This window comes from Cherax quadricarinatus, chromosome 6, assembly GCF_038502225.1.
Source record: "Cherax quadricarinatus isolate ZL_2023a chromosome 6, ASM3850222v1, whole genome shotgun sequence".
NCBI classification, from domain to species: Eukaryota; Metazoa; Arthropoda; class Malacostraca; order Decapoda; family Parastacidae; genus Cherax; species Cherax quadricarinatus.
Window position 1 is genome coordinate 55,600,471 of NC_091297.1, and position 27,940 is coordinate 55,628,410.

Here is a 27,940-nt window from a genome sequence, read left to right on the forward strand (position 1 = left end):
GCTGACTATGAGAAACACAGACATTGGGAGATACAGACAATTGGAGGTACAGACACTTGTTGATAGAGAAACTTGGAGATACAGACCCTGGGAGATACAGACTTGAGATATACAGGCACTGGGAGATACCGACACGGTAATGCAGACACTTGGAGAAAGAGACACTGAGAGCTACAGACCCTGGGAGACACAGACTTTAGGAGATACAGACACTGAGAGACACAGAAACTGGGAGATTCAGACACTGGGAGATACAGTCACTGGGAGATACAGAAACTGGGATATACAGACAATGAGTTACAGACACTGGAAGATACAGACACTGGAAGACACAGACACTGAGAGATGCAGATGCTGTCAGATACAGACACTGGGAGATAGAGACCCTGGGACATACAGACACTGGGAGATAGAAACCCTGGGACATACAGACACTGAGATATGCAGGAAACACGAGATACAAACCTGGGAAAATACAGACACCGGGAGATACAGATACTGTCACATACAGACTCTGGGAAAATACAGACACCGGGAGATACAGATACTGTCACATACAGACACTGGGAGATACATACACTGTCTGACTGAGACACTGTCAGATACAGACACTAAGAGATACAGTCACTGGTAGATACAGACACTGGCAAACACAGACACTGAAAGATACAGATACTGGGAGATACAGACACTATCATACACAGACACTGTCACATACAGACAGTGGGAGAGACAGACACTGGGAGATACAGATACTGGAAGATACAGACACTGAGGGATTCAGCGTTGGGAGACACAGACACTGGTAGATACAGACACATAGATACAGACACGGGGAGGTACAAACACTGGGAGATACAGACCCCGGAAGATACAGGCACTGGTAGATACAGGCCATGGGAGATACAGACACTGGGAGATACATACACTGTCAGATTGAGACACTGGGAGATACAGACATTGGGTTATACGAAGAATGGGAGATACACACACTGTCAGATACAGAAACTGGGACATGCAGACACTGGCAAACGCAGACACTGAGAGATGCAGACACTGGGAGATTCAGACACTGTCAGATACAGACACTGGGAGACACAGACAGTATCAGATACATACACTGGGAGATGCAGACACTGGGAGTTACAACATTGGAATATACAGATGCTGGGAGGTACAGACACTGGGAGATACAGACACTGGAAGATACAGACACTGGAAGATACAGACACTGGAAGATACAGACCCTGGACGATACAGACACTGGGAGATACAGACACTGGGAGATACAGACACTGGGAGATACAGACACTGGAAGATACAGACACTGGAAGATACAGACACTGGAAGACACAGACCCTGGACGATACAGACACTGGGAGATACAGGCACTGGGAGATACAGACACTGGTAGATACAGACACTATCAGATACAGACACAGGGAGATGCAGACACTTGGGAGATACAGACACTGGAAGATACAGACACTGTAAGATACAGATACTATCAGATGCAGACACGGGGAGATGCAGACACTGGGAGATACAGAGACTGGAAGATACAAAAACTGGGAGAAAGAGACACTTGGAGATACACACACTGGAAGATAAAGACACTGGGAGATATAGATACTGAGAGATGCAGACACTGGGAGATACCGCATTGGGAGATACAGACACTGGGAGATACAGAAACAGACACAGACACTGGGAGGTACAGACACCGGGAGATACAGACAGTGGGAGAAACAAAAAAAAATGGAAGATTCAGGCCCTATAAGCTACTGTCCCTGGGAGATACTGTCCCTGGGAGATACAGGCCCTGGGAGATACTGTCCCTGGGAGATACTGTCCCAGTGATATTCAGACACTAGGAGATGCTGGCGATGAGAAACACAGACATTGAGAGTTACAGACAATGGAGGTACAGACACTTGTTGATACAGAAACTTGGAGATACAGACCCTAGGAGATACAGACTTGAGATACACAGGCACTGGGAGATACCGACACGGTAATGCAGACACTGGGAGAAAGAGACACTGAGAGCTACAGACCCTGGGCGACACAGACCTTGGGAGATACAGACACTGAGAGACACATAAACTGGGAGATTCAGACACTGGGAGATACAGTCACTGGGAGATACAAAAACTGGGAGTTTCAGACACTATGAGATAAAGACACTTGGATATACAGACAATGAGTTACAGACACTTGAAGATTCAGACCCTGGAAGACACAGACACTGAGAGATGCAGATGCTGTCAGATACAGACACTGGGAGATAGAGACCCTGGGACATACAGACACTGGGAGATAGAAACCCTGGGACATACAGACACTGAGATATGCAGGAAATAGGAGATACAAACCTGGGAAAATACAGACACCGGGAGATACAGATACTGTCACATACAGACACTGGTAAAATACAGACACCGGGAGATACAGTTACTGTCACATACAGACACTGGGAAAATACAGACACCGGGAGATACAGATACTGTCACATACAGACACTGGGAGATACATACACTGTCTGACTGAGACACTGTCAGATACAGACACTGGGAGATACAGTCACTGGTAGATACAGACACTATCATATACAGACACTGTCACATGCAGACAGTGGGAGAGACAGACACTGGGAGATAGACACTGAGAGATACAGCTTTGGGAGATACATACACTGGGAGATACAGACACATAGATATAGACACGGTAAGGTACAAACACTGGGAGATACAGATCCCGGGAGATACAGGCACTGGTAGATACAGGCCTTGGGAGATACAGACACTGGGAGATAGAGACCCTTGGAGATACAGTCGATGGGAGATACAGACACTGGGAGATACATACACTGTCAGATTGAGACACTGGGAGATACAGACATTGGGTTATGCGAAGAATGGGAGATACACACACACTGTCAGATACAGAAACTGGGAGATGCAGACACTGGCAAACGCAGACGCTGAGAGATGCAGACACTGGGAGGTTCAGACACTGTCAGATACAGACACTGTCACATAGAGACACTGGGAGAGACAGACACTTGGAGATACAGACACTGGGAGACACAGACAATATCAGATACATACACTGGGAGATGCAGACACTGGGAGTTACAACATTGGAAAATACAGACGCTGGGAGGTACAGACACCTAGATACAGACACTGGAAGATAAAGACCCTGGGAGATACAGACACTGGGAGATACATACAGTGGGAGATGCTGACCCTGAGAAATACAGACTCTGGGAGATACAGACAATAGGAGGTACAGACACTGTGAGAAAGAGACCCTGGGCGATGCAGTCCTAAGGAGAATCAAACAATGGGAGGTGCAGACACTGGGAGGTACAGACACTGAGAGAAGCAGGAAATGGGAGATACAAACACTGGGAGATACAGGCCCTGGGAGAAACATACACTGGGAGATACATACGCAATCTGACTGAGAAACTGGGAGAACAGACTCTGGGATATAGAAACATTGGGAGATACACACACTCGGAGACAAACACACTGTCAGATACAGACACTGGGAGATGCAGACACTAGGAGATACAGGCACTGTCAGATACTGACACTGTCACATACAGACACTGAGGGATAGAGACACTGGGAGATACAGACACTGGGAGATACAGATACTGTAAGATACAGACAATATCAGATACAGACACTGGGGGATGAAGACACTGGGAGATACAGACACTGAGAGATACAGACACAGAGTTACAGACATAAGGAGATTCAGGCCATGGGGGATACAGACACTGGAAGATACAGACACCGTGAGATGCAGACACTATCAGATGTAGACACGGTCAGATACAGACACTGGGAGAGACAACCACTAGGGGATACAGACACTGGAAGATGCAGGCACTGCGAGATACAGACACTGGGAGGTAGAGACACTATCAGATACAGACATTGTGAGATTCAGGCACTGGGAGATACAGACACAGTCAAATACAGACACTGCCAGATACAAACACTTGGAGAGACACACATTGGGAGATACAGACACTGGAGGATACAGACACTGAGATATACAGACACTAGGAGATGCAGACACTAGGAGATGCAGACACTGGGAGATACAGACATTCTCAGTTACAGACACTGTCAGATACAGACACTGGGAGAGACAGACACTGAGAGATACAGACACTGAGAGATACAGACACTATCAGATACAGACACTGGAAGATACAGACACTGGGAGATACAGATACTATCAGATACCGACGCAGGGAGATGCAGACAATGGGAGATACAGATACTGAGAGATACAGAAACTGGGAGAAAGAGACACTAGGAGATACAGACACTGGGAGATACAAACACTGGGAGATATAGTCACTGGGAGATGCCGCATTGGGAGATACAGACACTGATAGATACAGAAACAGACACAGACACAGGGAGGTACAGACACCGGGAGATACAGACCGTGGGAGAAACAAAAAATGGAAGATACAGGCCCTGGGAGATACTGTCCCTGGAAGATACAGGCCCTGGGAGATACTGTCCCTGGGAGATACTGTCCCAGTGAAATTCCGACACTAGGAGATGCTGACGATGAGAAATACAGGCATTGGGAGATTCAGACAATTGGAAGTATAGACACTTGTTGATACAGAAACATGGAGATACAGACCCTGGGAGATACAGACTTTGAGATACACAGGCACTGGGAGATACCGACACGATAATACAGACACTGGGAGATAGAGACACTGAGAGCTACAGACCCTGGGAGACACAGACCTTGGGAGATACAGACAATGAGAGACACTGAAACTGGGAGATACAGAAACTGGGAGATTCGGACACTATGAGATACAGACACTGGGAGATACAGACAATGAGTTACAGACACTGGAAGATACAGACACTGAGAGATGCAGGTAATAGGAGGTACAAACCTTGGAAAATACAGGCACTGGGAGATACAGGTACTGTCTGACTGATACACTGGGAGATACAGATACTGGGATATACAAACATTGGGAGATACACACACTGTCAGATACAGACACTGTCACATACAGACACTGAGGGATAGAGACACTGGGAGATACAGACACTGGGAGATACAGACACTAGGAGATACAGACACTATCAGATACAGATACTGGGGGATGCAGACACCTGGAGATACGGCATTGGGAGATACAGACACAGATGCAGACACTGAGAGGTACAGACACTTGAAGATTCAGACCCTGGGAGATACAAATACTGAGAGATACAGGCCCTGGGAGATACTGTCCCTGGGAGATACAGACACTGGGAGATGCATACAATGGGAGATGCTGACCCTCAAGATTACAGAAACTGGGAGATATAAGCAATTGGAGGTACAGACACTATGAATTACAGACTTAGGGAGATGCAGACCCTGGGATATACAGGCCTAGGGAGAAACAAACACTGTGAGATGCAGACACTGGGAGATGCAGACACTGGGAGATGCAGACACTGGGAGATGCAGACACTGGGAGATGCAGACACTGGGTGATACAGAAACTTGCAGGTACAGACCCTGGGAGATACAGGCATTGTGAGATACGGACACTGGAATATGCAGACGTTGGGAGATAGAGACACTGAGAGCTACATACCCTTGGAGATACAGACCATGGGAGATGCAGACACTGGAAGATACAGAAACTGGGAGAGTCAGACACTGGGAGATACAGACACTGACAGATACAGACACTGACAGATACAGACACTGAGTTACAGACATAGGGAGATACAGACACTGGAAGATACAGACATTGGGAGATACAGACACTATCAGATGTAGACACGGTCAGATACAGACACTGGGAGAGATAACCACTAGGAGATACAGACACTGAAAGATACAGACACTGCGAGATACAGACACTGGGAGGTACAGACACAGTCAAATACAGACACTGCCAGATACAAACACTGGGAGAGACAGGCACTGAGAGATACAGACACTGGGAGATGCAGACACTGGGAGATACATACACTGTGAGATGCTGACCCTGAGAAATACAGACACTGGGAGATGCATACACTGGGAGATACAGACACTGGGTGATACAGAAACTTGGAAATACAGACCCTAGGAGATACAGACTTTGAGAGATACAGGCACTGGGAGATACAGACACTGGGATACACAGTTCTTGGGAGATACAGATACTGCGAGATACAGAAACTGGGAGATGCAGACACTGGGAAATACAGACCGTAGACGGAGTACAGTCTAGGGGCCAGAGACTACTAACCTCACTCAAGAAAACAGATCTAGGAATAAGTATAACACCAAGCACATCTCCTGAGGCGCACAACAACCAAATAACTGCTGCAGCATATGGGCGCTTGGCAAACCTCTGAACAGCATTCCGACATCTTAATAAGGAATCGTTCAGGACACCGTACATTGTGTACGTTAGGCCCATATTGGAGTATGTGACACCAGTTTGGAACCCACACCTAGCCAAGCACATAGAGAAACTAGAGAAAGTGCAAAAGTTTGCAGCAAGACTAGTCCCCGAGCTAAGGAGTATGTCCCACGATGAGAGGTTAAAGGAAATCGACCAGACAACACTGGTGGACAGGAGAGATATAAAATACTGAGGGGAATTGACAAGGTGGACAGAGACAGAATGTTCCAGAGATGGGACACTGGAACAAGGGGACACAGTTGGAAGTTGAAAACTCAGATGAATCACAGGGATGTTAGGAAGCATTTCTTCAGTCACAGAGTAGTCACGAAGTAGAATAGTTTGGGAAGCGATATAGTGGATGGAGGATCCATGCACAGCTTTAAGCAGAGGCATGATAAACCTCATGTCTCAGGGAGAGTGACCCAGTAGGGACCAGTGAAGAGGCGGGGCGAGGAGCTATGACTCGAGCCCTGCAACCACAACTAGGTGAGTACAACTAGGTGGGTACCCTGAGTTACAGACTCTGGGAAATACAGACCCTGGGAGATACAGACACTGGAAGATGCAGACGCTGGGAGATACAAACACTGGGAGATACGGACACTGAGAAGTATGGACCCTGGGAGATACGTACCCTGGGCGATACAGACGCTGGGAGATACAGTCACTGGGAGATACAGACATGGGAGATACAGACGCAGAGATACAGTCACTATGAGATACAGACTGTAATAGTAACAAACACCGGGAGATACAGAACCTGGCAGATAAAGACACTGTGAGATACAGAATCTGGGAGATGCAAACACTGGCAGATACAGACAGTAGCAGATACAGACACTGGTAGATATAGATATTGGCGGATATCGACACTGGGAGATACAGACTGTCAGATACAGACACTGTCAGCTACAGACACTGTCAGATACAGACACTTGGAGATACAGACACTGGGAGATACAAACACTGGGAGATACAGACACTGGCCGAAAAACACACTGGGAGTTACAGACACTGGATGATTCAGGCACTGGGAAATACAGACACTGGGAGATATAGACCATGGGAAATACAGACACTGGGAGTTACAGACCCTGGAAAATACGGACACTGGGAGATACAGACCCCGCGAGATAGACACTGGGAGATTCAGAAACTGGGGGATACAGACACTGGCAGATACAGACTCTGGCAGATACGGACACTTGGAGACACAGAACATGGGAGATAAAGACCCTGTGAGATAGAGACACTGGGAGATACAGACCCAGGGAGATATAGGCCCTGACGGACACAGGCTCTAGGAGATTCTAACCCAGAGATACAGGCCGTGGGAGATACAGATACTGGGAGTTACAAACACTGGGAGATACAGATCCTAGGAGATACACACAGACATACAGAGAGTGGAAGATTCAGACACTGGGAGAAAGGGACTCTGGGAGACAGAAACAGGGGAAGATACAGACACTGTCAGATTGAGACACTTGGAGATACAGACACTAGGAGGTATAGACACTGTCAGATTGAGACACTTGGAGATACAGACACTAGGAGGTACAGACACTGTCAGATATAGACAATGGGAGATGAAGGCACAGAGATACAGACACTCAGAGTTACAGATCCTCGGAGACAGACACTGGAATATGCAGCCATTGAGAGATAGAGACACTGAGAGCTACAGACCCTGGGAGATACATACCCTTACAGATATAGACACTGGGAGATACAGAAACTGGGAGATACAGACACTGGGAGAAACAGACACTGAGAGATACAGACACTGAGTTACAGACACTAGGAGATACAGACACTAGAAGATACAGACACTGGGAGATACAGACACTGGGAGATACAGACACTGGGAGATACAGACTCTGGGAGATACAGACACAGAGATGCAGACACTGTGAGATAGAGTCCCCGGGAGATACAAACACTGGGAAATACTTACACTGAGAGATACAGACACTGGGTTATACAGGCTTTGGGAGATTCAAACGCTGGGAGATACAAAGACTAAGACATACAGACACAGGGACGCAGAACCTGGCAGATACAGAGACTGGGAGGTACAGCATTGGGAGATGCAGACCCAGTTAGATAGAGACCATGGGAGATACAGATACTGGGAGATACAGACCCTGGAAGATATAGACACTGGGAGATACAAACATTTGGGGATACAGACCCTGGGAAATACAGACCCTGAGAGATACAGGCACTAGGAGATACAGACACTGTGGGATACAGACACGGGGAGCCACAGGCCCTGGGAAATACAGACACTGGGAGATAAGACCCTAGGAGATACAGACACTGGGAGATATAGGCACTGGGAGACACAGACAATGGCAGATACAGACACTGGCAGATACAGACACTGGCAGATACAGACACTGGCAGATACAGACACTGGCAGATACAGACGCTAGGTGTTAGAGACACTTGGACATACAGAACCTGGGAGAAAAAGACCCTGGGAGATAGAGACAATGGGAAATACAGACCCTGGGACATACAGACACTAGGAGATGAAGACACTGGGAGATACAGACACGGTCAGATACAGGCATTGTCAGATGCAGACACTGGGAGATACAGACACTGGGAGATGCAGACTCTGGGGGATACAGACACTGGCAGATACAGAGACTGGGAGGTACAGCATTGGGAGATACAGACACTGAGAGGTACAGACACTGATAGATAGTCACTCTGAGATACAGACACTGTGAGATAGAGGCCCTGGGAGATACTGTCCCTGTGAGATGCAGGAACTGGGAGATACATACACTGGGAGATACATACACTGGGAGGTGCTGACACTGGGAAATACAGACAATAGGAAATACAGAACATGGGTGGTACAGACACTATGAGATACAGACACTGGGAGATACAGGCCTTGGGAGAAACAAACGCTGGGAGACACAGACATTGGGAGATACAGTCACGAGGAGATAGAGAAACCAGGGGATACAGACCCTCTGAGATACAAACACTGGGTCATACAGGCACCGGATGGGACAGACCCCGGGAGATACAGAGACTGGGAGATACATACACTGAGAGATTCAGGCACAGAAACTCGGGGATACAGGTCTTCGGAGACAGACACTGGAAAATGCAGACACTGGGAGACAGAGACACTGAGAGCTATAGACCCTGGGAGATACAGACCCTGACAGATACAGACACTGGGTGATACAGAAACTGGGAGATACAGACACTGGGAGATGCAGATCCTGGGAGATACAGACTCTTGAAGATACAGACACTGAGAGGTACAGACACAAGGAGATATAGACACTGGGAGATACTGACACTGAGATACAGACACTTTGAGATAGAGTCCCCGGGAGACACAGACACTTGGAAATGCTGACACTGAGAGATACAGACACTGGGAGATACAGACTCTGGGAAACAGAAACACTGGGAGATACATACCCTTTGAGATACAGACCCTGGGAGATACAGACACTGGGAGATTCAAACGCTGGGAGATACAAAGACTAAGAGAAACAGGCACTGGGAGATACAGACACAGAGATGGAGACCCTGGCAGATACACACATTGGGAGATACAGACTAAGTTAGATAGAGACGATGGCAGATGCAGATACAGGGAGAGACAGATACTGGGAGATACAAACCCTGCGAGATAAAGACACTGGGAGACACAAACCCTGGGAAATACAGATGCTGGGAGGTACAGACCCTGGGAGATACAGACACTTGCAGATACAGGCCTTGGGGGATACATACCCTGAGAGACACAGGCAATAGGAGATACAGAGCAAATGTTACACCACCTATGACTGCTGCACCTCTCCTGCCATACGGTTTATAAGCTGCTTCTCCTCTCATATGCCGTATTCTACTCAAGATTGATGGACTGAACACATCGACTCAAGGTTGAGGGACTGATTACCTCATTCTCCTCCTGTTCTTCAAGTTTCTCCTACAGGGACAGTGTTTTAAAAATTGAGGTTGGAGAGTTGAAGGAGGAGGTCTTGCTTCTCCAGGAGGAGATTAGGAGGCTGAAGGTCCACCTCAATGGGTCTGGGAGAGAGTGTGAGGTGGCTGGAGTTGTGGGGAATGAGGCTTCTAGCAGCGAGGTGCAGTCTGTCTCTCGCTGTGAGGAGGCTGTAGTTGGGGAGGCAGCAACGGCTACCAGCAGTGAGGTGCAGTCCAGCACCTGCTACAAGTGGCGAGTAGTTCACAGTAATGGAAGGCGCATCAGAGTAAGGAAAGTTAAGAGTGAAGATCTGAAGGTAGGAAATCGCTTCTCTGTTCTTCAGGATGAATGTACTTCAGTGGCCAGTGAAGGTAAGGGTACTACTGCCCCTGCTAATGGAGGTAAGCGCATTCTTGTGGTTGGTGACTCTCAGGTAAGATACATTGACCGTGCTTTTTGTAATAGGAATAAGAAGATGAGAGATAGAGTGTGCTTCCCTGGAGCTGGTGTTGGGGACATTGTCAACAGGCTGGATAATATCATGTCAGGTAATGGGAGCAAGCCCATTATCTGTCTCAGTGCTGGTGGAAATGATATTGGGAAGGGTAGGAGAGAAGAGCTGCTAGATAAGTACAGGTCAGCTATAGATTTCATTAAGTCTAAGGGAGGGATCCCAATCATATGTAGCATCTTGCCTAGAAGGGGAGTAGGAAATGAATGGTTGTCTAGGGCAATTGGTGTAAATTGCTGGCTAGACAGATACTGCAAGGAACTTGCAATCCCATTCATTGACAACTGGAACAACTTTTATGGCAAACATGATATGTATGCAAGGGATGGGGTACATCTCTCTGGGGCTGGGGTGGTAGCACTTGCAGACTCGATTGAGAAGGCCATTGGTGAAATGCCTATGATTTTAAACTGATGGAAGATAGAGGTATGGGTGTGTGTGGGAAACAAGCAGGTTGCAACACTTGGGTTGGAAACAGTAAATGTATAAAAGGCATTCAGCATGAAGTTATAAATAAAGACAATAGATCAGGTCAGCAAACAAAGGGGGACAGCAGAGGGCAGCAAGGGCCTAGCTCCCTTAAGGTTTACTATACTAATAGCAGGAGTGTAAGAAATAAGATAGATGAGCTAAGATTAATTGCAAGTGCAGGAAACATAGATATTATTGCTATAACAGAGACCTGGCTCAATCTGAAAGATAGAGAGATGCCCTCTGAATGTCACATACAAGGCTATAAATTATTCCACACTGACAGGGTCAACAGGAAAGGTGGTGGAGTAGCGATGTATGTCAGAGACAATTTAAATTGTTGTGTTAGACAAGATATTAAATTAGAAGCTTCAGCCACTGAATCTGTTTGGTTACAGCTTCTCGAGGGCCGAGAAAAACTAATTTTGGGTGTGATTTACAGGGCCCCAAATCTTGATAGGGAGTGCAGTAAACTTCTATGGGACGAAATTCGTAAGGCATCTACATACGAAAATGTTGTGCTAATGGGAGATTTCAACTATAGACAGATTGACTGGAGCAATTTGACAGGAAATTTAGAGTCAGGTGACTTTCTTGATACGATCCAGGATTGTTTTTTAAAACAGTTTGTGACAGAGCCAACTAGGGGAAATAACCTCCTTGACTTGGTTCTTGCCAGTAGGGAAACACTAATTAATAATCTTGAGGTTAATGATGAGCTTGGGGAAAGTGATCACAAATCACTCAGTTTTAATATATCATGGAATTCCCCTAATAATGGCAATCAAGTCTCCGTCCCTGACTTTCGCTTGGCTGATTTCATAGGACTGAAAAATTACTTAGGTGGGCTGAACTGGAATGACCTGACTAAGGGTCAGGTAGGTGGTGATGGTTGCCGATATGATGCTTTCCAGGGCATAGTTCTAGCTGCTCAGTCAAATTATGTTCCAAATAGGGAAATCAGATCAAACAAAAATGATCCTAAATGGATGAACAATAGATTAAAATATCTGATTGGTCAAAAGAGAGGCATATATAGGCAAATCAAAAGAGGAGAGGGGCAATTGAGAAATCGATATATTCAGTTAAAGAGAGAAATAAAAAAGGGAATTAGAAAAGCAAAAAGAGATTATGAGGTTAAAGTTGCAAGAGAATCGAAGACTAACCCAAAAGGATTCTTTCAGGTATACAGAAGTAAGATCAGGGACAAGATAGGCCCACTCAAAAGTTCCTCGGGTCAGCTCACTGACAGTGATAAGGAAATGTGTAGAATTTTTAACACATACTTCCTCTCAGTTTTTACACAGGAGGATACCAGCGATATTCCAGTAATGATAAATTATGTAGAACAGGACGATAATAAACTGTGCACTATTAGGGTCACAAGTCACATGGTCCTTAGGCAAATAGATAAATTAAAACCTAACAAATCCCCAGGCCCTGATGAACTGTATGCAAGGGTTCTAAAGGAATGTAAAGAGGAGCTTAGCACACCTTTGGCTAATCTTTTCAACATATCACTACAAACTGGCATGGTGCCAGATAAGTGGAAAATGGCAAATGTGATACCTATTTTCAAAACAGGTGACAGGTCCTTAGCTTCGAACTATAGACCAATAAGCCTAACCTCCATAGTGGGAAAATTTATGGAATCAATAATTGCCGAGGCAGTTCGTAGCCACCTTGAAAAGCATAAATTAATCAACGAATCTCAGCATGGTTTTACAAAGGGGCGTTCCTGCCTTACGAATTTATTATCTTTTTTCACTAAGGTATTTGAGGAGGTAGATCATGGTAATGAATATGATATTGTGTATATGGACTTCAGTAAGGCTTTTGACAGGGTCCCACATCAGAGACTATTGAGGAAAATTAAAGCACATGGAATAGGAGGAGAAATTTTTTCCTGGATAGAGGCATGGTTGACAAATAGGCAGCAGAGAGTTTGCATAAATGGGGAGAAATCAGAGTGGGGAAGTGTCACGAGCGGTGTTCCACAGGGGTCAGTGTTGGGCCCCCTGCTGTTCACAATCTACATAAACGACATAGATGAGGGCATAAAGAGCGACATCGGCAAGTTTGCCGATGACACCAAAATAGGCCGTCGAATTCATTCTGACGAGGACATTCGAGCACTCCAGGAAGATTTGAATAGACTGATGCAGTGGTCGGAGAAGTGGCAGATGCAGTTTAATATAGACAAATGCAAAGTTCTAAATGTTGGACAGGACAATAACCATGCCACATATAAACTAAATAATGTAGATCTTAATATTACGGATTGCGAAAAAGATTTAGGAGTTCTGGTTAGCAGTAATCTGAAACCAAGACAACAGTGCATAAGTGTTCGCAATAAAGCTAATAGAATCCTTGGCTTCATATCAAGAAGCATAAATAATAGGAGTCCTCAGGTTGTTCTTCAACTCTATACATCCTTGGTTAGGCCTCATTTAGATTATGCTGCACAGTTTTGGTCACCTTATTACAGAATGGATATAAATTCTCTGGAAAATGTACAAAGGAGGATGACAAAGTTGATCCCATGTATCAGAAACCTTCCCTATGAGGATAGACTAAGGGCCCTGAATCTGCACTCTCTAGAAAGACGTAGAATTAGGGGGGATATGATTGAGGTGTATAAATGGAAGACAGGAATAAATAAAGGGGATGTAAATAGTGTGCTGAAAATATCTAGCCTAGACAGGACTCGCAGCAATGGTTTTAAGTTGGAAAAATTCAGATTCAGGAAGGATATAGGAAAGTACTGGTTTGGTAATAGAGTTGTGGATGAGTGGAACAAACTCCCAAGTACCGTTATAGAGGCCAGAACGTTGTGTAGCTTTAAAAATAGGTTGGATAAATACATGAGTGGATGTGGGTGGGTGTGAGTTAGACCTGATAGCTTGTGCTACCAGGTCGGTTGCCGTGTTCCTCCCTTAAGTCAATGTGACCTGACCTGACTAGGTTGGGTGCATTGGCTTAAGCCGGTAGGAGACTTGGACCTGCCTCGCATGGGCCAGTAGGCCTTCTGCAGTGTTCCTTCGTTCTTATGTTCTTATGTATGGACTGATGAAGCCACTGTGTGGCGAAACGTTTCCTCAATAAAGATACCCAAGAGTTGCACATGTGTCTAATTTATCAACATGTCGGTTCTCTGAACCATTCATCTACAAAGGAGATACAGACACTGTGGGATACAGTCACGGGGACACGGAGGCCCTGGAAAATACAGACACTGGGAGATACAGACGCTAGTAGATATAGACACTCAGAGATTCAAACCCTGAGAGATACAGGCTCTAGAAGATACAAACCCAGGGAGATACAGACAATGAGAGATACATATATTGGGAGTTACAGACACTGTACGATGGAGATCGGGGGAGATATAGACACTGGGAAATACAGACAATGGAAGATACAGAACTGGGAGATACAGACATTGGAAGATGCAGACATTGGAAGACACAGACACTGGGAGATACAGAAACAGACATACAGAGACTGGAAGATTCAGACACTGGGAGATAGAGACATTGGGAGATAGAGACATTGGGAGATATAGACACTGGGAGATACAGACACGGTCAGATACAGACACTGCGATATACAAACAATGGGTGATACAGACACTCGGAGATACAGACACTGGGAGATGCTGACAATGAGAAGTTCGGGCCCTGGGAGATACATACCCTGGGAAATACAGACACTTGTAGATAGAAACATGAAAAATACAGACACTGGGAGATACAGATAGAGGGAGATACAGACACCGGGAGATGCAGACACTGGAAGATACAGACACTGGTTGATGCAGATCCTTGGAGATAGAGACACTGGAAGATACAGAACGTGGGAGATAAAGACCCTGTGAGATACAGAAACTGGGAGATACAGACACTGGCAGATACAGACAATGGCAGATACAGACACTGGGATATACAGACACTGGGTGATACAGACACCGGGAGATGCAGACACTAGAAGATACAGACACTGGCAGATACAAACACTGGCAGAAACAGACACTGGAAGATACAGACACTGGCTGATGCAGATCCTTGGCGATACAGACACTTGGAGATACAGACCTATGGAAGCAAAGGCACTAGGAGATACAGACACTGGGAGATACAGAACATCGGAGATGCAGACCCTGGGATATACAGACACTGAGAGATACAGACACAGGGAGAAACAGAACCTTGGAGATACAGACAATGGGAGATGCAGACATTGGATGATAAACTGGTAGATACAGACACTGGGAAATACAGACACTGGGAGATACAGACAATGCTAGGTACTCACCTAGGGAGATTCAGACACTGGAAGATATAGAGACTGGGAGATACAGACTCTGGGAGATACGGATACTGGTTGATACAGACACTCGGAGATACATACGCTGGGAGATACAGACGTTGGGAGAGACAGATACTGGGAGATACAGGCAAAGAGATACAGACATTTGAAGATTCAGACACTGGGAGATGCTGACCCTGGGAAATACAGACATTGGGAGATACAGACACTGGGAGATACAGACACGGTCAGATACAGACACTGCGATATACAAACAATGGGTGATACAGACACTCGGAGATACAGACACTGGGAGATGCTGACAATGAGAAGTTCGGGCCCTGGGAGATACATACCCTGGGAAATACAGACACTTGTAGATAGAAACATGAAAAATACAGACACTGGGAGATACAGACAGAGGGAGATACAGACACCGGGAGATGCAGACACTGGAAGATACAGACACTGGTTGATGCAGATCCTTGGAGATAGAGACACTGGAAGATACAGAACGTGGGAGATACAGAACGTGGGAGATAAAGACCCTGTGAGATACAGAAACTGGGAGATACAGACACTGGCAGATACAGACAATGGCAGATACAGACACTGGGATATACAGACACTGGGTGATACAGACACCGGGAGATGCAGACACTAGAAGATACAGACACTGGCAGATACAAACACTGGCAGAAACAGACACTGGAAGATACAGACACTGGCTGATGCAGATCCTTGGCGATACAGACACTTGGAGATACAGACCTATGGAAGCAAAGGCACTAGGAGATACAGACACTGGGAGATACAGAACATCGGAGATGCAGACCCTGGGATATACAGACACTGAGAGATACAGACACAGGGAGAAACAGAACCTTGGAGATACAGACAATGGGAGATGCAGACATTGGATGATAAACTGGTAGATACAGACACTGGGAAATACAGACACTGGGAGATACAGACAATGCTAGGTACTCACCTAGGGAGATTCAGACACTGGAAGATATAGAGACTGGGAGATACAGACTCTGGGAGATACGGATACTGGTTGATACAGACACTCGGAGATACATACGCTGGGAGATACAGACGTTGGGAGAGACAGATACTGGGAGATACAGGCAAAGAGATACAGACATTTGAAGATTCAGACACTGGGAGATGCTGACCCTGGGAAATACAGACATTGGGAGATACAGACAATGGGATGTACAGACACTATTAGATACAGACCATGGGATGTGGAGACCCGGGGAGATACAGAAACCTGAGGATATAGACACTGGGAGATAAAGAGACTGGGAGATACAGACACTGGGAGATACGGACACTGATAGATACAGGCACAGAGATACAGACACTGGGAGATACAGATCCTCGGAGACAGAAAGTGGAACATGCAGAGACTGGGAGATATAGACACAAAGATACAGACCCTGGGAGATACAGACATACAGATGCTGGGAGATATAGACACAGGGAAATACAAGCCCTGGGATATGCAGACACTGGGAGATACAGACACTCGGAGATACAGATTCTGGGAGATACGCACACTGGGAGATACAGACGTTGGGAGAGACAGATACTGGGAGATACAGGTAAAGAAATTCAGACACTTGAAGATACAGAAACTAGGAGATACACACAAAGAGATGCGGATACTGTGACATACAGACATTGAGAGATTGAGACACTGGGAGTACCTACACTTGGAGATAAAGAAATTGGGAGATACAGACACTGGGAGATTCGGACACAGGGTGATACAGACACCGTGAGATGCAGACACTGGGAGACACAGACCCTGGTAAATACACACACTGTGAGATACAGACCGTGGGAGATACAGACACTGATAGACACAAGCACAGAGATACAGACACTCTGAGATACAGATCCTCCGAGACAGACAGTGGAACATGCAGAGACTGGGATAAACAGACACAAAGATACAGACCCTGGGAGATACAGACATTTCGAGATAAAGACCTAGGGAGATACAGACACTGGGAGATACAGATACTGGGACATACAGACACTGGGATATTCAGATCTTGATAGATACAGATACTGGGAGATACAGACACAGGGAAATATAAACCCTGGGAGATGCAGACACTGGGAGATACAGACAATGAGAGATTGAGAGACTGGGAGTACAGACAATGGGAGATATAGAAACTGGGAGATACAGACACTAGGAGATGCAGACACTCTCAGATACAGGCACTTGGAAATGAAGACACTGGGAGAAACAGACACAGATATACAAACACGTGGAGATGCAGACACCAGGAGATACAGACCACGTGAGTCACAGACACTTGTAAATACAGACTCTGGGAGATCCAGACCCTGGCAGATACAGACGCTGGGAGATACAGAACCTGTGAGATACAAACACTGGGAGATACATACAACTGGAGTACAAACACTGCGAGATACAGAACCTGGTAAATAACATAACTAACAGACAGAACCTGGGAGATACAGACCATGGGAGATACTGACCTTAGGAGCCAGAAACACTGGTAGATGCAGACATTGGCAGATACAGACACTGGGAGATACAGACATATATACAGACACTGGGAGATACAGACACCAGGAGATGAAGACCCCATGAGTTACAGACAATGGGAAATACAGTTTCTGGGAGATCCAGACCCTGGAAATAGAGACGCTGGGAGATACAGACCTTGTGAGATACAAACACTGGGAGATACAGACAATGGGAGATACAGAGAACGGGAGATACAGACGCTGGGAGATATTGAGACTGGGAGACAGACTATGGGAGATACAGACACAGAGATACAGACACTGGGAAATACACACCCTGGAATATACAGACACTTGGGGATATAGTCACTGGGAGATGCAGACACTGAGAGGTACAGACACTCGGAGATAAAGACTCTGGGAGATATAGATAGTGGAAGATATAGACACTGGGAGATAGAGACATGGGGAAATACAGACAATGGGAGATGCAGACACTGGGAGATATAGACACTGGGGGATACAGACACCGCGAGATGCAGACACTGGGAGTCCCAGGCCCTGGGAAATACACACACTGTGAGATACAGACCTTGGGAGATACTGACATTGGGAGATACAGATATTTGGAGATACAGACTTTGGCAGATACAGACACTGGTAGATACACACAGTGGCAGATTCTGAACGTAGAAGTTACAGTCACTGGGAAATGCAGAACCTGGGAGATAGAGATCCTGGGAGATACAGGCACTAGGAGATACAGACACTGGGAGACACAGAGACTGGGAGATACAGACACTAGGAGAAACAGACACTGGGTGATACAGACACTGGGAGATGCAGACACTGGGAGACACACCCTGGGAATTACACACACTGGGAGATACACACCCAGCGATATACAGACACTTCGAAATACAGACACTGGGAGATACAGACACTGAGAGGTACAGACACTCGGAGATAGAGACTCTGGGAGATACAGACACTGGGAGATATAGACACTTGGAGATAGAGAGCTTGGGAGATACAGACACTGGGAGACACAGACACAGGGAGGTACAAACACAGAGATTCAGACACTGGGAGATAGAGACGATGGGAGATACAGACTGGGAAACACAGACACTGGGAGATACAGACAGTGAGAGATACAGATTCTTGGAGATACAGACTGGGAAACACAGACACTGGGAGATACAGACAGTGGGAGATACAGATTCTTGGAGATACAGACCCTGCGAGATACGGACACCTTTAGATACAGACACGGGGTGATACAGACACCGGGAGATGCAGACACTGGGAAATACAAACTCTGGCAAATACAGACACTGGGACATACAGATATCGTAGGGGTTCTTAAATAGAGATATCGAGGGTTGAAGGTAGACACACTTGTTGGATGGTAACGATATATTGTCAGACTGTGATGATTGGAAATGGAGCCCAGCCTCAGTTTGTCCTAGCCTATGTCTAACGCCGACTGAGAGGGAGGCAGAGGTACGAACGTACACATGCGCATCCCGTGACGTCACACAAAGTCACAGGCCTAGGGATCTCCTATCTAAAGCACATGGATGATACTGATATGCTATACAACACAGGGATCAGCAACTATGCTGACAGCTCGGTCATGTTACGTATGTCGTCTCGACATACACTACTATCTATAGGCTGAACAGGCAGGTGGTTCTGGGCTGATTCTATACAATAACAAATTCATATATAACTTAGAACTAATGGATGGTATCATAATGGATGTTAACAAAATGAATTTTACGTAATGGGTGTTAACGTAATCACTTTTAACGTAATGCATTACAAACTATAAGAACAAATCATTGTACAATATGGATGGAATTGATCGATCGATCTGTATTCATGCACTCTACGGATTCTGAGGAAGAATAAATATATATATACAAGGTGAAATTAACAGCAAAGGTATCTGGTGCACTCAGACTATTACTGTCAAATTCTCAGAATACGGAGGGAACGTGAATACGAAAAAAAAAAAATTCTAAGAAAAAAAACTAATCGGTTAATAACAAACAGTTGACAATTTACTTCATCTCGGACATCTAGTTATACAGACTATATACATTTAAACCCAATTCTGTGAGGGTGAGGTTTTCATATGCAGAATGGTTATCATCTCTGGGAGGATCGAATTCCTCTGCAATGGCTAACACCTGCCTTGACTGAGAGAGATTTGAACGATTATCTACAAAAGGTACTTGTGGGTTTCTCATTACTTGTTGAGTACGCAAGGAGTAACGACATTCAGGTTGATTATCTGACTGAGTATCTGAGGTAGAGGGTACGGAGTCAAGAGGATTTTCAGCATCTGTCACATTAGTCTGGGTAGCAATATCATCAACATCGCATACTAATTTCATATGATCTAAATGCGATTCTTTGTACTTACCAGTACTAATTTCTCTAACCTTATACTTATTACCAGAGATATGTTCTACAACTCGATAAGGTCCGACAAACTTTTGATCGAGCTTAGGCATTGCGGATGTTTTGTTGAAATTTGTCAGCATTACTCTTGAACCTACTTTTACTTTTGATGGCTTAGCACGGCTATTAGTTACTCTAGTAAATTCTGCTGTTGATTTATGAAGTGTTTCACGGATTCTTCTAAAAACACTCTGAGCCATGCTGGTACGAGTTGCTACGAAATCATCAGGGTTGTAATTAGGTTTCGGAGTGGAATATAACAACTCATAGGGTAAACGCTTGTCTACACCATACAATGCATAATGTGGAGTATCACCTATGGAAGCATTGTAAGCAGAATTTATGGCACATTGAACATCTGGTATGACTTCATCCCAAGTTTCACTATTGGGGTTGATAGTGGCTCTCAGGACATCAAGTACTTTCTTATTGGTTCGTTCGGCTAACCCATTGCTGGCAGGATGATGAGGAACAATGGTGGATTTAGAGATCTTGTATAAAGTACACAAATTTTCAAGAATCTCATTACAGAATTCACCTCCATTATCTGTTACTAAGGACTTAGGGGTGGTATGCCTGCAGATAATGCGTTCTTTAAACGCTTTAGCTACTGTCTCTGCAGTCTTATCTGCAATAGGAACTAACTCACAATATCTGGTGAAATGGTCTACCATAACACACAGATGTTTGTTGCCTTGGAGGGAACATTTAAAATTGGTTAACAAGTCAAGGGCAACTCTTTCCCACGGTTCGCTAGTGGTTGGGTACACTTGGATTGGATTAGGACCATTGACATTTCCTTTATGTTGCATACAAACACTACATTTCTTAACATACTCGGAAATGTCAGTTGCCATACGTGGCCAAAAGTATTTCATTCTGGCTTGTTTCACAGAACGATCCATACCAGGGTGTGCAACACCTGGTGCATCGTGAACTAGCTGTAGAGCTACGTTCACTAGTGACTGTGGAATTACTAACTGGTACACTCTTCTACTTGGAGTACCCAACTCGGCTGTTCGATACAGTAATTCTTGGCTCATTACAAAGTCACTAATGGGTGCTGGTGGCTTCACAGTAAGAATAAGATCTTCCTGGAGCAGGAATCGAATCACCAGAACACAAGGGATCGGTTCTTTCTTACTGGAGGAATGAACAAACTCGGTGGAGTGGATGACTCTCCCCGGTTGAAAAAAATTAACGCTATAACACGCAATAAGAGCAAGGGAGAACGAATCTACTATCTCAAACTGCAAACACAGGAGAAAATAAATGAACACGGTCAACAATGCTGATATTCAATCTGAGTCGCACACAGTGACACGAGGTATCAGCTATAAAGAAACTTCACTTACAAACGTTAACAACATGTGAAAGTTACTCGAGAAATAACTTCTTACAATGCACTGATTACTGTCAACTAGGATGGGATCACAATCTGAAACACAAGGGACAACAACAACACTCAAGTGAGCACACTAGCCACAGAAACGTCTTTCTGCAACGGCTTGTGGCATCAGCAAGAGATGGCATAACTCGTTGCAAGTAAAGTTCTTCTCAAAGCGTCCCCTGGGAAGGAACGAGTACTTGAACAAGTCGCCATCGCAAGGATAGTAGTCTCAGCACTATCCTGCGTGCATGATATTGTGGCTGGAGTCCAGACAGGAGTGACAGTATTACTAGTGCCTGATCGCTCGGCTACGTTAATAAGTAATTCACGGATCTATAGGAACTTAATCTGAACTTCACATTTCGCAGCACTTTAACAAATCTCAGATACAAGCTGTGAGAACAAACACATTGCTCAGGGGCTAGGTATTGTCTTTCAGTCAGTAAGGGAATATTGGTACTGTGGACTGATTCATATTGACTTTGACTGGCATGATACACTAAGTGAACATTCAAAAGTGACTGGGACATCTTCTCAGGGAGCTTACTGAAAAGGGTTTACAGTAAGGATTATAGAGTGTACCAAGAAAAAATCGGGAGACTTAGAATGACACAGTAAGCTTAAACGGGAAGGAAATGCTTAACGATTCTGCATAAGTAATTAAAAATTGTCAGGTCACACAGTAAGCAAAGAACTCACAGTCACAGAGAAAATGCTTATCTGAACAAACAACACTTTGAAAATCAAGAGAACTTGTACTTTACTCAAATCTGATTTGCTCAACTTTTACTTTAAATTGAATAAATGGCACAGTGAGTTGTCTTTACTTTCAATGCAATAAGGAATTACAACAATAAATGATAAATCAATCAAAAATGTTAAAATGGGCTCAATAAAACTTGTGCAAAAATGAAACAAACTGGGACACAATTCGCTGAAATAAAATAAAATGGCACACAAAGAATAAAATATTATGCACAGAACAAAGCATATGAAACTGCACTGAAATAATCTGTAGCAATATTGCAAATGACAATTGCAATACACTGCATAAAATCTCTGCAAGAAAATTTTTAAAGGCAGCACAATATTTGCACAAGAATTATTGCAAAATGAGTCAATGTGCAATCATAAAAAATTATTACACACACAAGAAAAGAAATATATCAAGGAATGAACTGAGGGAACACTTTAACTCTTAACTGCACTCAAGCAACACTTAACAAGCAAAAGAACAATTTACTCTAAAAGAAGAACTTAAAAATTGCACTAAGAGTGAATTTGTTCAATGAAACATGAAAAATAATAGGTGCTAAAACACAGAACAAAAAAGTTTGAACACTTACAGTGATGCAGAACACAACACATCAACATAAACACAATACTAGAATTTTCTTGCAATGAAACTTGATGTGTGAAAAATTTTGTAAAAATGATTTCTTGCTTGCACAAAATAATGGCACTATTGTCTGTGGAAATAAGACAAATTAGACACTGGCTAAATGAAAAGAATATGAACACAAGAATGTTCAACACACAGAGAACAAAACAAGAATACACAAATGCTGGGAAGAAAAAAAATATAAAACTGAGACAACACTGAGTTGTGATGCAGGATACAACTAAATAAATTACTGAATTAATCCACTGAATCACTGAGAACACAAGGTGATTGTGAAGTGTAAACACAAGTTCTATACTGCTCATATGTTGCACACACAACAAGGAAAAACACTAAGTACTTACTTCAAGTGTATAAAAGGACACAACACAACAGACATAAGATAATGCACGAAAATTAACACTGAATTAAGGAGATAAAAAAATTATTGCAAACAAACACTGAGTCTGATAGTCACTGAATGTCACTAAGAAAATCACTGGAACACAAAAGAAATGTCTCAACACTCGCAAATGTGTCTATGAAAAAATATTATCGCTGTAACGACTTGGTGAAGAATTATGTTGATGGTAGTGGAGAGTAGAGGATTGTTTATGTCGTCTTGCTGCTTTCCTCTGCACACATGATCATAGAATTGTGCTTACATCGACGATAGACTTCACACAGGAGGCTTTTAGCGGTTGGCGCCACTGTCGAAGACACACTCTAGCTCTTGACCCCCTATGTGGTCCTTAAAATATGGTGCTATAACCCCTAGTAGTGTACCAAACACTGGTAGAGGTTGGGTGAGTACCAAAACACAGTGAGAGTGGTTGGGTTGGTGGGTTAACAGGGCTAAGACCGGGCAATGGTGAGACACATGTGGTGAGTGGGTGGTTGGGCCTATGGGTTGAACGGCATAAGCCTCACTGAGGACAGCCACACTGCCGCGAAGATATTCTAAGCTGGCTGGCTTAAAATACACCCACAAAATACCACAACACCACAAGGATGAAAAAGAGCACTCAGAATTGCTTGGAGCTTGAATCACAAGCGATGAAGACTACTCACGTGGCTTGCTTGAGTACTGCGGTAAGACACATGGGTTAGTTGCTAGCTGGCTTATCTTAACCCTTCACACAGAATGGCTTGATAACTTCTCACGATGAGGACAGCAGGGATGGGAGCTGGCTTGGCAGGCAACAGAACTGGATGGTATAGGCTAGGCTGGACTGGGCTCCCTCACCACAGACTGGAAGCTGGCTTATTTTGCAAACTCGGGTCAACCCCTCGGGAGTGATGCAAATAAGCAGATAAACACTAATACAAAGAGACTGACCAGTGAATAATGTAGTGGCTGGTAGAAGCTTGAGAGAGTAACTGGCTTGAGGTAGCTGGCTGGCATTAACCTTCTCGGCAGGCCTACTCACAAGATGGCAGCCGGCTCGGTCGAAACTTATCTCCAGAAATCGCTGTAATCATCAGAATTACAGGCCCTCCGCTGGCACCATTTATCGTAGGGGTTCTTGAATGGAGATATCAGGGGTTGAAGGTAGACACACTTGTTGGATGGTAACGATATATTGTCAGACTGTGATGATGGGAAATGGAGCCCAGCCTCTGCCTGTCCTAGCCTGGATGTCTAACGCCGACTGAGAGGGTGGCAGAGGTACGAACGTAATCATGCGCATCCCGTGACGTCACACAAGCAGTCACAGGCATAGGGATCTCCTATCTAAAGCACATGGATGATACTAATATGCTATACAACACAGGGATCAGCAACTATGCTGGCAATACATGAAATCACACCTTCCCTATCTTCATCAACATTTAACAATTCCTCAAAATATTCCCTCCATCTTCCCAATACCTCTAACTCTCCATTTAATAACTCTCCTCTCCTATTTTTAACTGACAAATCCATTTGTTCTCTAGGCTTCCTTAACTTGTTAATCTCACTCCAAAACTTTTTCTTATTTTCAACAAAATTTGTTGATAACATCTCACCTACTCTCTCATTTGCTCTCTTTTTACATTGCTTCACCACTTTCTTAACCTCTCTCTTTTTCTCCATATACTCTTCCCTCCTTGCATCACTTCTACTTCGTAAAAACTTCTCATATGCTAACTGTTTCTCCCTTACTACTCTCTTTACATCATCATTCCACCAATCGCTTCTCTTCCCTCCCACACCCACTTTCCTGTAACCACAAACTTCTGCTGAACACTCTAACATTACATTTTTAAACCTTCCCCATACCTCTTCGACCCCATTGCCTATACTGTCACTAGCCCATCTGTCCTCCAATACTTGTTTATATCTTACCCTAATTTCCTCCTCTTTTATTTTAAAAGCCTTCACCTCTCTCTTAATTGATGTTTCTATTTTCCTAGTATCCCATCTACCTTTTACTCTCAGTGTAGCTACAACTAAAAACTGATCTGATGTATCTGTGGCCCCTCTATAAACATGTACATCCTGAAGTTTACTCAACAGTCTTTTATCTACCAATACTTAGTCTAACAAATTACTGTCATTTCGTCATACATCATATCTTGTATACTTATTTATCCTTTTTTTCTTAAAATATGTATTACCTATAACTAAACCCCTTTCTATACAAAACTCAATCAAAGGGCTCCCATTATCACTTACACCTGGCACCCCCAAACTTACCTACCACACCCTCTCTAAATGTTTCTCCTACTTTAGCATTCAGGTCCCCTACCACAATTACTCTCTCACTTGGTGAGCGGTTGCTGTCTACCAACCTAATATATATATATATATATATATATATATTTATATATATATATATATATATATATATATATATATATATATATATATATATATATATATGTGTCACTGTGCTAGCCAAGGATTCGAACCCATGTTGTACTGGCCTGCCTTATGGTAAGCGAGAACCATATGACGCTTTAAACCACAGGACCACCCAACCCTACAAGAATGGCGCAGCCAGCACACAGCTAGCTGTTGGACAGCCATCCGAGGGCATACGGAGGTGTGGGAGCTTCGGATGGCGGCCCAACAGCTAGCTGTGTGCTGGCTGCGCCATTCTTGCAGGGTTGGGTGGTCTTGTGGTTTAAAGCGTCATGTGGTTCTCGCTTACCATGAGGCAGGCCAGTATAACATGGGTTCGAATCCTAGACTAGCGTAGTGTTGTTATTGATCAATACCACTCGTTCGTGGTTATTGTAACCACGAACGAGTGATATTTAATCAATATCAACAATAACAATAATTGTCCGGGGCCCAAGACATAAGCTCAGGCATAAGCGGAATTAGCAATAGACCCCTGGTTGACTTCAAGAGGGAGCTGGACAGATACCTACGTAAAGTTAATGCCGGATCAGCCGGGCTGTGGTTCGTACGTTGTACTATGTGCGGCCAGCAGTAACAGCCTAGTTGATCAGGTCTTGATCCACCGGGATCCCTGATCATGGACAGGGCCGCGAGGGCTTTGTTCCCTGGAATACCCTCCAGGTAGGCTCTGTTTGCATACCTTTTTGATCAGTTTCTGTTCTCTCTCTTTAAATGCAGTTGGCTTCTGAGAGATGCTTCCTGTTATAATATTATACAATGTTGCTGCAGTATCTGACGAGCCTTAAAATGAAATATATGTTTTGTTTCGCTCTCTCGTTTTTTTGCTGTTTATAATCCTCTATTTCTTTTTTCTCGTTTTGCTGTTTTTTTCTCCTTTGACTCTCCTTCGGTCTCTTCAAATGTACAAATCTTCAGTGAACTCCCTCTCTTTCCTCTTCTCTTTATCTTCACATGTTGTCTTGTTAGTCACTCTAAGTTCTATTGGCGTCTCTAAAACATTTTGAACATATGCTCATCTTTAAAAATGTCGCTAAAGGTCTTTTGTTTTCTTTTCTCTTATTTCTATCATCAGCCCTCTCTCTCACTCTCTTCCTTTTTTAATACTTTCTTTAATAATCTCTTCTATTTTTCCGCCCCTTTTTCTCTGCCGCCTTCTTCCTCCTCTTCTGTTCTTCCTTTTCTCCTCGTGACTGTTTGAAGCACTTCATCGATTTTCCTTCTGAAGTCCTCTGATTGCGCATTCAACTCCTCTTTAATTTTCGTCTAGAGTTTATCCCCTGCTTCCTTCTCTATCCTTTATAACTGATCTGCTCCAGATCCCTTTTTCTGGGTTCTTGTTGCACTTCCTCTCAGCATTTTTTTTTCTCCTGTCATCTCTTCCTCTAAGGTGGAAGCAAGTGTTCTCAGGTTTCTGCTCACGAAATCTACTTCAGAGGTGTTGCTGATTCCTCCCCAAAAAAATGACGAACTGGACTCGAGAGTCACTGAACTTCAACCTTGTGCAAAACAAACCCTCACCAGATTCAAGTTAGTAAAAAATGGAGACAAACCAAGAGAGTCTGGAGTAGTGATGCTGTGGAAGTGAGCATCAAAGACAAACATGAAAGAGAGATAT